Genomic DNA, 14382 nt, shown 5'->3' with positions numbered 1-14382 from the left:
AAAAGAAGCAGATTTTAAGATGGCAACAAGAGAAGTTACGTACTCTTCCAAACTCGTCACAGTTCTTCATGAATCAGTGTCTCCTCAACTATCGTATTGGTATGGCTGACAACTCAAGACCAATCTTGTGTAACATTTACAGTGGCTTCTTTTGTCAGCATTTCAACCTCAGTGAGCGCAAAATTAATGTTTTTGCCGCATTACTTTTCACTTAGGCCCATTTTCAGTGTGAGCGTGATACGAAGAAAGCCTGATTAAACTATGCTCTTTGCCGTTAGTCAGTTCGTCGACCCGTTAGCGTGAAGTTTTGGCCTGTACAACACCACAAGTTCCATTACATTCACCTTGTGCATACTAGGTTCAAATTTATTTCACGGAACATTTCTTTGTGTCCAGAGCAAAATATCCGCTTTCCTTCAATACATTTTTGGAGCTTTATGCGTAACAGAGTGGTATGGCGTTTCGTCTATTACTACTGTCGATTTCGGAGGAAAGTCATCTTCCCAGCTGGTGGACCTGTTCTTGGTCGTCACTTTTATTGCAAATCTCGTATTCAGGTACTGCACTGTTGTTATAAATGCAACGCCAACATAAAACAATTGATCAAAATACCTTAGGACTACAGAACACTTCAGTGCCAGAAAATACCTTACAAGAGCTGACGAACGTTGATGCATCTGATGCGTGAAACCGCGTGGTACTGTTTACTCATGGTGTGGCAACAGGGGCGCTTTACCAGCCGAACCACTGGCGGCGTGTTAGGGAAAGCCGGCTCACCATTGGTGTTACCTGGGCAACAGCGTTACGTCCCTCTCGTCAGCCAAACGTCAAAAGTCGCAACTAATTTTAAACGCCCTTTTTGTCACCTCAGCGTAAGTCCATCTCTTGCGATATGTCATAATGATTGTATTTGTTGTTTGCGCATCTTTGGAGTTTGTGTTTATCTTAGCTGATGATTGTTGGATATGTTCTACGTGCACTGTTGGTATTTGTGATGTGTTTTTATTTTTGACAGACTGACCTCTTTAGTTTTTTTCCTTTAATAGATCATAATCTTCCTTGAGTGTTTCAAAAGAATTAGTCACAGTTTCTTGTTATGTTTGAGTTGAGTGCTCCCTCTATAGACGAAGCATACTAATTTTATATGCAAACTACATTTACTGGCGTATTATTCAGGTTTTACTGTTGATGATACTTTCTGGCTTTAATCATTGTTTTGGATTTTGTACTCTTACATATAATGTACGTAAGTAACTGAATGTATTGATGTTTCACGTGTTCCATGGTCATGTTTGGGAGTGTGGATGTATCTCAAATGACTGTATCTTAGTGTGTCTATATTACATGAGTTGGTATGCTTTTTCATTGTCCTTGCAGAAGGTGTCTTCTTCCAGTTCCTCCTTTCTTATTAGGATCGCAGTTTCGAAGGCCACCCCCTGGAACATAATATGTTTGAGCTGCCTGGCTACACAGTATTCCATAACACCTTGCATATGTGTGTCATTAATAAAGTCGGTGATATGTATCCGTAATGCACTATCACATGAAGAAAGCAATGACATTGTTTCCATTTTATGTCTCTGGTTTGCAGTAACCCCATTCGCTGTCTCCAAGCTCTTGTTATGATAATCATTACTTGTATTTGTGCCTGTTGGCATTAAATGTTTTAATCTCTCTTCCTGTGTTGGGAGAGGGGGTTGTCGTGTTGTCCACGTAGTTTTGTTCCATGTTCGTGAACGCTATAGGCCACATTTTATTCAGTGCACTCCATTTGTTATTTATACAGCTGTTTGTAAATTGGGACTTAGAGTCACCCTGCTTCGTTGCAAACCCTTGTACGAAATTTACAAGGGATGCAGACAATAGCTACCTTCTCACAACAGTCTGCCCTCCAGTGAAACAGCTTTGTGCGCTTGCCACATACCTGTTGCTATAGTTCAATTCTTTTATCTTGGCGGTTCGCGCATGCCCGCCCAGACGCGGGAGATTGCTGCATTGCCAGTTGCATGTGCCAAGCAAACTTACTTTTAGGGGGGGGGGGGGGGGGGGGAGCGCGCAGTTTATGAAGTATAGACACCACGGCCTCATTAACCCTTTCGCTGCTACAGAGACGTGCTCCCCGCATTCCGCGCTGTGCGCGATTTTGTCATCACTGCACTGCTCGCCTGTGCAGACACATGGTGTTCCGACTCCTTTGACACACTTATCATTCGATTTCAAAAAAACTATTTGGCACAATAATTTGATTTTTACAAATCTTCTTGACTGATACCTTCCCCCATAAATGACTTAATTTTGTTTCGATGTTCAACGCAGTTATTGTGCAGCATTAAATGTAGTAAACCACTGCAAGAAGGTAAAAGTACAGAGGTAAAAGTCCATAGCATATACTTTCCGTATGGTTGATTTCAGTTGCCACTAGAAATTTCAAAAAATTACATTCAAACGAATAAAATTCATGAAGTAAGACACTTCGATATTGTTTTTAAATAAAGAAAATATTAAGCACAGAAGAAGGTATGAATGCGAAACCTTTCACTTAGTTGCCGAACACTTTAACCATTACGCTAACACAGCTCATCATTCAATATGATTCCTGGAGGACTTTAAACTAGGAGGCAAAATACCGACAAACACTGTTGGTATGGCTATGAATTACTCACGTTTCGCCGAAGTACAATAGGAAATAAACAATTACCACTGTTCTTTATTGCGAAAAAGCGGTTAGCAAGAATGATACAAACACCTTTCCTTGCTATCGCCTGAATTAGGAGGCTTATTGCTTGTTTGGTTTAATTAATTAATAGACTATGAAGCAATTGGTATAAAGAATGCTTTTTCCAAACTTTCTATAAAAGAAATTCTGCGATCAGGACATTGCTTTCGTTCAGTTACTTTATGACTGAACGTTTCTAAAACTGAAGACGCTCGTCCGTGCCCTGTACTGCAGTCGAGCTCTGGCAACGTCGTTCTCTGTTCATTGGCTGTGTTTTGTGACGTCAGATGCGCAGAACGAACCTAAACTCGGCCGCCGTCGTAAATGACGCGCACTTTAGTCGCAACATTTTGTGAAATGGTATGGGCACGAGCAGTTGAGACAATACCATACAGCTACGTGATTTTTAATACTCAGTGCTTCAAACTGTTTGTAAACTCTGTCTTTTTGTAGTAACAAAGACGAACTGTCAGGGTAACCTCGTTTATTTTTTTTTTTACTGTAAGGTTCCTTTTAGGTCTTGTTTTAAATTTTGTGTTTACTTCCTTCTTAAATTCTTCCTCTGAAATGTGTTCGCTTAGAATTCTCATATAGCACTTCAAGGAAATCCTGATCTGGCAGACCTGCAAGATATGGTATGCTGCCATGAGTTGTTTGCACTTTCAGGGTTTCTCACACATGATGTCACTCAGCTGTGCGGTTTTCTCTATGATTTTTGTCTTGTCATCCTGTGAGTGCCTCCAGAATTACTGTTAGCTGTCGACCTGAGGGCTTTTATTTTGACCTAGTCTTTTCTTGAGTGGACTGTCTTTGTTATAGAATCCTTTTATAGCCCTTGTGTCGTGTTTGTTTATCAATTTCAAGAAGAGTACACTCGTTTGTCTGGATTTGGCTTCTACAATCTGTCCTTCAAACTTACTTTTTTGCTTTCCTGCTGTACCAGCAGCTGTAACCACCGAAAACGTCTGTTGGGTACGCTCATTTTCTGAGCTTAGCTTCTAGTTTTCTTCTTTTAGGTTCGTTACTTCCTCTTACAGGTACTGGATCTACCGCATACAGGGCACTGGCAGCAGCCAGTGCATTTTGTAGGCAATGGTTTTACATTCTTAGCTCCTTGTTCAGACCTTCTAATTTAGCTTCGATGAGTGCAAGTGCCCCTATTTTATTCCTTACTGTGGCTGATAGTATTGTGGATGTTTTCTTCTGTCTCAGGTCATTTTGCAGTTCAGCCAGAATATAGATGCCTACAGCAAATTTATTAATATCTTACATATCTGAAAGTCTTGTAAGTGGTGCCATTTCAGCTGAATTTCTTCACCTTACTGTACCATTTTCCCCTAACACTTGGTATACTGCCATTTTGATTGCCCTCTGATGTTACCATGACTACCAACTTTGGTGTCCTGCTGTTAAATTACTTGAAATAGCGGCAGCTGTCACTAGCATAGACTAGGTAGTTTTTTACAGTACACATGCTTTTACATGGACATGGGGACAGAGCAGTCAAGGACACACAATGCACATGTCGCAATTATCCTCCTGTGTGGAGTACTGAGAGTCAGCATCACTCTTTACCAACAGCAGGGAGACCAGCTGATGGCCACTACAGCTGACCAGCTGACATTGTCATGTTGAGTGGCTCAGTGTTCTGACAGTCAAGAAGCGACAGATGATTGCTGCTGCCAACATGTCGAATTCTGCTGCTGCTGGTGAACTGTGGCCACTTGATGCGGTGTGCTGACATGCAAGAACTGACAAAGCTGACTCAAGTAACTAACGTGTGCTCCACCAGCATTGCAATGGCCTCTCCACTCATGTGGCAGACAAGTGTCAATAGCAAATGCGCTACGAACATTTTAAATACTGTTTCTGTTTGATTTAGAATATTTAATCAATAAACGAGAAATGCACTAGATTAGAGACATTTTCAGTACCCACGAAAGTAACTTAGGAAAACTGTGTCCAAATATGGAGGTACCTCACTCTACGATCAACATGACCAAGAACCAGCCAGAGATGGACTATAGAGTGTCTTCATCTCGCACACTTCAAAGGCATCCTGACTTCTGTGCCTACATGCCTGCGCACCTCTCTGACTGCTGGGAGTAGCTGGCTATCCAACATATGCCACTGCCCACCAGATGCCTGGCAGCCTTGTGTCTGCAAAGTCGCACCAGTCGCTGCTGTTCTCCTGAGGCAACACTCATGCCTGGCGTACTCACACTGCTGCAAGCCAAGCATGCCACTATAGATTATACTGAGGTGACTCTGCCACCTGAGGTGACCATGCACGTTACCAGGACACTGCCATCAACCTCTGTATGGATGGCTTGCAGAATGAAATCTGTTATTGGTAATTGAGCTCTTCCTATTCCACACTCAATGTGGTACTGGTATAATGCAAACACTATCCTGCACATGCCATCCTCAGGCAGTAATGACAATACTGGCATTTAATGGTGTCTGCATCTCTGACCGCATAACAGTAGAAATTACTATAGTTCCATCTGAAAAAGGAAAGTTGATACTGATATCCCTGTAAATAATATAGCTGTGAAAAGAGAAGATACATCACTTTGTGAGAACTTTTCCAAAATTCATTTGGGTGAAAACAGAATTATGATATCTGAAATAGCAGTGGTGGCCAGTGATCATGTGCTAATGTGCTACAGCACACTGTAAATATCGCGCTTAAGTTATGCCATCTCTCTTCAAATGAGAGCTGGAAATCACATTCAAAGTACACCATTTCTCTTCGAATGTGTGCTGGTATGAAAATAAAATGGAAGGAAACATGTTTTGTAGTGCTTTCTCTGCAATAGCTATAAATCTGTCTAAAATGCTGAAATGATGGTCAGATGTGTTATAATCAACTCAGTGAAGGGACACTGCTGCCTGTTTTTGACTGCACATGTTCTAATGTGTCAGCATCCCTTCTGACACCATGACTGCTACTTTGTTCACAGCACCAGATCAGTATTTTTCTTTGAAAGTGCCTGTAAAGTATTGTGCAAGCAACATGACAAATTCTATAGATTATCTGTTAAAGAGGTCCACTTCCAATAGATCTTTGGAGAGGAAAGTGAGTAGAAGCAGGTGGATGCCACTATCAGTTTCCTACAATATTTCATCTGAGAGATCCATAGCCAAAGTTGAAGTGTACACTACAGATTTACGCGTTGAATATGAGGGAGTTTTGAGCAGTAGTTCATACATTGGGGACGTGACCCAGAGGTGAAATGCATTGACTGGGAATTCATTTGCACAGGTTCAATTCCCACCGCTAGTATCATTTTTGTTCTTAATTTCATTTTATTCCTTGTAATGTTAAACCATAAATTACAAAAATTATTATAGCATATTGGTAAAATTTAGCATAAGCTGTCACTGTTCAACAGTTAAGAAGATATCTATGGTGAACATCTTATCTGAATCATTCCAATAATTCAAAGCTAAAAATATAGCTGAAATACTGAATATTAAAGTAGTAAACAACCACTCATAAAAATATGGATGAAGATAAACTGCACTTTACATCTTGGTACATCAGAACATTGATTAATTACCAAATATGGTATTTACATCAGACTTGTATTCACTTTTAAGTCAACTAAAAAGTAGGACAGAAGTTGTGAAGTGGGTCACACATGATGTTCTACAATCAGTAAATATGGAGGATATAAACTTAACAATTAAAGAAATAAACACACTGTGCTACAACTGAAGGATCAAGTGGAAGACTTTGTGTGTGTGTGTGTGTGTGTGTGTGTGTGTGTGTGTGTGTGTGTGTGTGTGTGTGTAAAAATATATGTAATAAACTTCCATCTCAATTACATGACACTGTGCTTTTAATTTAACCCACTTTCCCGTAATTCTTCAATTCTAGCCCTTTGAGTTTTCTAATCCTTAATTGTGAAGCTTATATTCACTTGATTTACTAATCAATGGTTGATCATCATGTGTGGCCCATTTTATAACTTCTGTCCTACTTTTTGGCTGACTTATGGGTGAATATATGACTGATTCATTACCAAATGTGGTTTTTACATCAGTATTTTGACATACTGACCCAGATACCTCTGAAGGAGATGTAAATGATAGTTTGAATATTTCATAAAAAATATGACGAAGATAAACCAATTTAATATTCAGTGTCTCAGCTGTACTTTTTGCTTTGATTCAGCTAAGATGTTCACCCCACACTGTGGGCTGATGCAAAGTTGTACCAATGTGCTACAATAACTTTACAATTAATAGTTTACAATTGCTAGGAATAAAATAAAATTATGAAAAAAGATTTATACTTGTCTTATGAAAATATGCCGTTTCTGACACAAAGCATTAAAGATCTCTCCAAAACATTTCATTCTCTTTACAGTTTGTTATGCTAGACTGGCAGGAAGTCTGATACCTGCCACTTTTGGAGATATCTTTAATGCACTGTATTACAAACTATTTTTTGTAAGACACAAGTATAAATATGAACTCCACAAAATTTGGCACAACAGCTTCAGAAACTGAAATCTAGATTGCACAGTGTGGTGTGCTTTTGTTGGACAATCAGATGCACAGGACACTTTATGTAATCAGCCAATCACATCATCACATTTTCAATGTGAAACCACAAAAATGACGAAAAAATATTAAGCATACATACCTAGTCAGTGATCACAGTCACTTCAAACTACACACTGCTTCCACTCTGCATACTGCCTCCATTCCTGTCCATTTTGTGCTCTGCTCCTCCAGGTGTCTGCAATCCCCAAAATTGTCAGGTCATCCATTTAGCACTGCCTTGGTTGACTTACGGGGCATTGTGTGTTTGGTTCCCCTGAAGTACCTTCTTCACCTGTCTGTTTTCTGGCACACAGGCTGCATGGCCCACCCACTGGAGGCTTTTTGCTCTTCAGCTTCTGTGGGACTGTTGGTTATCACCTCAAGAGGTAGATTTCCTTTTTCTTCTCCCGCCCCCATTCTCCTTCATCCAAGATCGGTCCCCATATCTTCCTCATTCCTTTGCTTTCAAATATTAATAGTTCTTCCTTCTCTGGTCCAGTCACATTCCGGGTTTCTGAATTGTACACGACTGCTGGGCCTGTATCTGCATGATATATTCTTATCTTGGTAATACTGATTTTGAGCTGAGCATCTCCCTGAGGGAATACATGTATTTCATTCGCACTGCTATTTTTTTCTTGATGTCCGTTTCTATGCTGTTTTCACTGGTAAAACAAGATCCAAGTGGTGGTCTCTTTTGAACCTCATACCATCTATCACATGAAATTTTTCCTGCTCTTGTGTTCTTCCTAATTGCACAAACTTCATTTTGCATTGATTCACATTTAGCCCAGCGTTCTGCACATAGTTATCTGTTATGTGGTACATTTCTTTCAAGTTATGGTTTGATTCACTTATTAGTACTATATCATCTGTATATGCAAGACAACTGAAGTTACTATTCACCTGTACTCCAACCCACTCCTGTAACCTACATTCTCTAATTACTTTCTCTAAGATGACACTGAACATTGACACTAAGCATGAAACAGAAATACAGTAATGTCTCACAGCAATATACAAAGTGTACAGTACTAAGCAAAGAGATACTGTAACATACCTTTAATGGTGAGGAAAGTGAAGCTGCCTGTTACCCCACAAAGCACGGAATTCTAGTCGCTAGTTGTGCTTGCACCATTCTTCAAAAGACTTACTGCAGCATGTTTTCACTGGGTGGGTAAAGTTTACCCATTTCAGTGAAAAATTGATGTAATACTTCCTTCAAGTGAAATCCGTAATCTACTCAGCTAGGTAACCCACGAACCATTCAGTCTTCCTACCATACAGTGAGGTAGCATCTCTGACAACCTGCCACATTCTCTTCACGTTCTTTCAGACGTATTTAGTTCAGACAATGGTTCACTTTAAGGTGCGGCAAACCTTCAGTACCTAGAGTGTTGTATGAACTGAAGCAGTCACTAATGATTGCCTTCCCACTGAGGTCTTTTCTTTGAATATTCTTACTAAGACTTGCTTGGTCCGAAATTCAGCAGGCTCAATGAATCAAATTTTCGAACCTCGCTGAATTCTGCCAAACACCCAATTTCTAATGATTTCACAGCCTTTGCACGTTTCCTTTTCCCAAGTTTCGCATTTGTTTCCACGGTGACTCATGGTCCCCATAACTGTTGTGCATTATTCATTACCCACTGAATACGCACTTCATGGCAGAAGGAAGACCAGTTGGTCGCCATATGCGTAGATATGCCAAAATTTGTCCCAACTCTCACTGTCTTTGGATAATATTTGGAGACCCCCATGACACAGAATTCAGAGAGGTTTTGGACCATCATTAGCAAATCACTGAACCAAGTACTGATCTGGGAACTCTGGTCGAATATGGACTGCACTCTGACCACATGACTACCTTCCTGCACCTTCCACCAGCACCAGCATTGGAAGGATTCCTCAGTCAGTAAAAAGTTAAATGGTGCATGGCATCTGAGACAGTCCACTGATCGGGGTAGTATGTTGTGGTCCACCAACCACGGCCGTAGGTCAGCTTTGCTTGGCTTATAAAATCAACTTCACGAAGACGGCACCTGCAGCACCCCATTTTCAAGACTGAACTAAACTGGGCAAAACAATATTCACCTCAGTGCTTGCTACACTATCAACACTGGTCGAACAATAACATCAGATTTGACTCGTGTGGAGCAAACGATAGGCATATGCTATGATCTAGCTGCAACAAGCTATAACTCTGCTTAAAAACTGAGCTTTGTGAAACTCAATTGGCTCCTCCAACTGCAACTATGCTCTTAGTTTCCTGACTATCTACCCCATTGGAAATCTTGACACTGAAACAGAGGATGACACGCGTAAAGCTGAAATACTAAACACCTTTTTCCAAAGCTGTTTCACAGAGGAAGACCGCACTGCAGTTCCTTCTCTAAATCCTCGCACGAACGAAAAAATTGTTGACATCGAAATAAGTGTCCAAGGAATAAAAAAGTAACTTAAATCACTCAACAGAGGGAAGTCCACTGGACCTGATGGGATACCAATTCGATTCTACACAGAGTACACGAAAGAACTTGCCCCCCTTCTAACAGCCGTGTACCGCAAGTCTCTAGAGGAACGGAAGGTTCCAAATGATTGGAAAAGAGCACAGGTGGTTCCAGTTTTCAAGAAGGGTCATCAAGCAGATGCGCAAAACTATAGGCCTTTATCTCTGACATCAATCTGTTGTAGAATTTTAGAACACGTTTTTAGCTCGCATATCATGTTATTTCTGGAAACCCAGAATCTAATCTGTAGGAATCAACATGGGGTCCAGAAACAGCGATCGTGTGAGACCCAATCCGCTTTATTTGTTCATGAGACCCAGAAAATATCAGATACAGGCTCCCAGGTAGATGCCATTTCCTTGACTTCCGGAAGGCATTTTATACAGTTCCGCACTGTCGCCTGATAAAGTAAGAGCCTATGGAATATCAGACCAGCTGTGTGGCTGGATTGAAGAGTTTTTAGCAAAGAGAACACAGCGTGTTGTTCTCAATGGAGAGACATCTAAAGACGTTAAAGTAACCTCCGGCATGCCACAGGGGAGTGTTATGGGACCAATGCTTTTCACAATACATATAAATGACCTAGTAGATAGTGGGTTAATTTCCATACGGCTTTTCGCGGATGATGCTGTAGTATACAGACAAGTTGCAGCATTAGAAAACTGCAGCGAAATGCAGGAAGATCTGCAGCGGATAGGCACTTTGTGCAGGGAGTGGCAACTGACCCTTAACATAGACAAATGTAATGTATTGTGAATACATAGAAAGAAGGATCCTTTATTGTATGATTATATGATAGCGAAACAAACAGTGGTAGCAGTTACTTCTGTAAAATACCTGGGAGTATGCGTACAGAACGATTTGAAGTGGAATGATCATATAAAATTAATTGTTGGTAAGGTGGGTGCCATGTTGAGATTCATTGGGAGAGTACTTGGAAAATATAGTCCATCAACAAAGCAGGTGGCTTACAAAACACTCGTTCGACCTATACTTGAGTATTCCTCAACAGTGTGGGATCCATACCAGGTCGAGTTGATAGAGAACATCCAAAGAAGGGCGGTGCGTTTCGTCACAGGGTTATTTGGTAAGCGTGATAACATTACGGAGATGTTTAGCAAACTCAAGTGGCAGACTCTGCAAGAGAGGTGCTCTGCATCACGGTGTAGCTTGCTGTCCAGGTTTCGAGAGGGTGTGTTTCTGAATGAGGTATCGAATATATTGCTTCCCCCTACTTATATCTCCTGAGGAGATCACGAATGTAGACTTAGAGAGATTTGAGCGCACATGGAGGCTTTCCGGCAGTCGTTCTTCCCGCGAACCATACGCAACTGGAACAGGACAAACTCTTCATCAAAATATTGACTGTAGGTAGGGCTGCACAATAGGTTGGAGGATCCTGCTCCCAAAGCAGCACAGTCCTCAAATTAGCCTTGATAGTCACAACTGGCATTTGACTTGATACCAGACCAAAGCATAAATGGCCAGGCACCCTGTAGAACCCTTAGGATATCATGCTTTAGACATTAGGCTTGCTTTTGGCACTTTTTAAAATTTTTCTTTTACAATTTTCAAATGTTTAAATTAACTGAGCATAAAAGTGTCACACTAGCTATTTGGAAAGTGATAATTTATTGGGGGGGGGGAAGCACAAATCCTGACATGAGCTGAGAAACTGTGCTGATTTTAGAATCTTTGTATCAACAATTGAGCCAACTATAAAAACATGCTGGAAGATTGTCTCACATTCATAAGTGTTTTGTTTAAAACTGTTATGACATCATTGACATGTCACATGCTAATGATTTAAACATCATTACCACTGAAGATGTCAAACAGTTTTTGATCAAACAATGGTAGAAATGATAGTCAAGGTTAATGAGTGGAACTGATCACCAGCTACCTGAGAAAGGAGGAGGAATATCTGAGTGGGCAAAGAGGCAAGGAAAAAGCAATTGAAATCAATAACCAATTTGAGGATAAGAAAATGCTGGCTCCTACAGTCCACCTGGATGTTAAATTACTAACAAGATAAACAAATAATGATACAGCAGAAAGACTTCCTTTGAATTTTTCCAACTGTGGCACTGACCAACTTCTTGTAGTACCTGCAACGCATCTGCAACTGGAAAGAGAAAGACCTCTTGTATTTATACAGGGATATTACAAATGATTGAAGCGATTTCATAAATTCACTGTAGCTCCTTTCATTGACATGGTCACGACACACTACAAATACGTAGAAAAACTCAAAGTTTTGTTCGGCTGAAGCCGCACTTCACGTTTCTGCCACCATAGCGCTAGAGAACGCAGTGAGACAAAATGGCGACAGGAGCAGAGAAAGCGTATGTCGTGCTTGAAATGCACTCACATCAGTCAGTCGTAACAGTGCAATGACACTTCATGACGAAATTCAACAAAGATCCACTAACTGCCAACTCCATTCGGCGATGGTATGCGCAGTTTAAAGCTTCTGGATGCCTCTGTAAGGGGAAATCAACGGGTCGGCCTGCAGTGAGCGAAGAAACGGTTGAACGCGTGCGGGCAAGTTTCACGGGTAGCCCGCGGAAGTCGACGAATAAAGCAAGCAGGGAGCTAAACGTACCACAGCCGACGGTTTGGAAAATCTTACGGAAAAGGCTAAAGCAGAAGCCTTACCGTTTACAGTTGCTACAAGCCCTGACACCCAATGACAAAGTCAAACGCTTTGAATTTTCGGCGCAGTTGCAACAGCTCATGGAAGAGGATGCGTTCAGTGTGAAACTTGTTTTCAGTGATGAAGCAACATTTTTTCTTAATGGTGAAGTGAACAGACACAATGTGCGAATCTGGGCGGTAGAGAATCCTCACGCATTCGTACAGCAAATTCGCAATTCACCAAAAGTTAACGTGTTTTGTGCAATCTCACGGTTTAAAGTTTATGGCCCCTTTTTCTTCTGCAAAAAAAACGTTACAGGACACGTGTATCTGGACATGCTGGAAAATTGGCTCATGCCACAACTATAGACCGACAGCGCCGGCTTCATCTTTCAACAGGATGGTGCTCCACCGCACTTCCATCACGATGTTCGGCATTTCTTAAACAGGAGATTGGAAAACCGATGGATCGGTCGTGGTGGAGATCATGATCAGCAATTCGTGTCATTGCCTCCACGCTCTCCCAACTTAATCCCATGCGATTTCTTTCTGTGGGGTTATGTGAAAGATTCAATGTTTAAATCTCCTCAACCAAGAAACGTGCCAGAACTGCGAGCTCGCATCAACGATGCTTTCGAACTCATTGATGGGGACATGCTGCGCCGAGTGTGGGAGGAACTTGATTATCGGCTTGATGTCTGCCGAATCACTAAAGGGGCACATATCGAACATTTGTGAATGCCTAAAAAAACTTTTTGAGTTTTTGTATGTGTGTGCAAAGCATTGTGAAAATATCTCAAATAATAAAGTTATTGTAGAGCTGTGAAATCGCTTCAGTCATTTGTAATAACCCTGTACTGTGGCCATCACATATGTGAAAACATTCTAAAGTGGTTTTTTTTTTTTTTTTTTTTTTTTTTTTTTTTTTTTGGGGGGGGGGGGGGGGGGGGGGGAGAGATTGGTTGTAGAAGCACATCTCACTACAATAACTTTTTAAAAAAGAAATTCTGTATGTAATCATTTATTACTTCTAAACTAGTATTCAGTAGTGAAAAGTCACTGAACAGTTAGATCAAGACGCAAATACTCTATTTTCTTCAATTTACTTTGAGAGAACAATTTTCTATAGAGGATTATAGGGAATTTTAATAGTCAATTGCAGTCTTTCTTGGCGACACACGATGTTGTGGGTATCTTCTTAGTCTCCAGGGGCTATCCTTTGCACATGGTTGATGACGAAAAGCATTTATTGCTTGAAAATGTTTCTGTTCCATGACGAATTTGAATGAAGTAAATGTAGTTACTGATAACTGTATTCTATTTGTGTGTTTATTTTGGTGTGTGCAGTCAAAGCACTGTGTATGTATTTCGTTTATCGTAACTGTTTCCTGAATCTCTTGCCATTGAATTCTTTGATCTTAACCAGTCTTCCAACATGAAAATGGTCAATGGACTGACTCGTGAAGTGAAATCAAACAAAAGCATTAAAAGTGCCCATGCAGAAATCAATCATATCCCAGAAATCATCAATAATGGGATTGAATTATTTGTTCACAATAGAACAAACATTTTACACCAGCTGAGTTACTCGAGACAGGTTATTCACAATGTTGCGAAAATGTATTTCATCGACATTCTATATTTAGTCAAGCTGAAAGCTACAAATGTTCTGACGATGAGAGGTGCCAAGCTCATGGAGGTCTGCAGTCAGTTATTCAAAAAGAATGAGAAACAGAAGCACTATATGCTTCAGGTTGTGTCCAAGTATCACCTCAAGTTTCCGGAGTATAAAAAGGACTATGAAATAATTAGGATTTGTAAAAGAAAATTTAGTTTTTTTCATTATATTTGCCTCAATTACTGCATGTAGAAATGTTATACTAATCACAGGCATCACCTGCAGGGGGAACTGCGTGTGCAGAAAGTAAAATTGTGGAGCATCCACAAGACACACAAAATTTT

This window comes from Schistocerca piceifrons, chromosome X (assembly GCF_021461385.2).
Source record: "Schistocerca piceifrons isolate TAMUIC-IGC-003096 chromosome X, iqSchPice1.1, whole genome shotgun sequence".
Taxonomy (NCBI): domain Eukaryota; kingdom Metazoa; phylum Arthropoda; class Insecta; order Orthoptera; family Acrididae; genus Schistocerca; species Schistocerca piceifrons.
Note: the sequence above shows the minus strand (reverse complement) of the source record.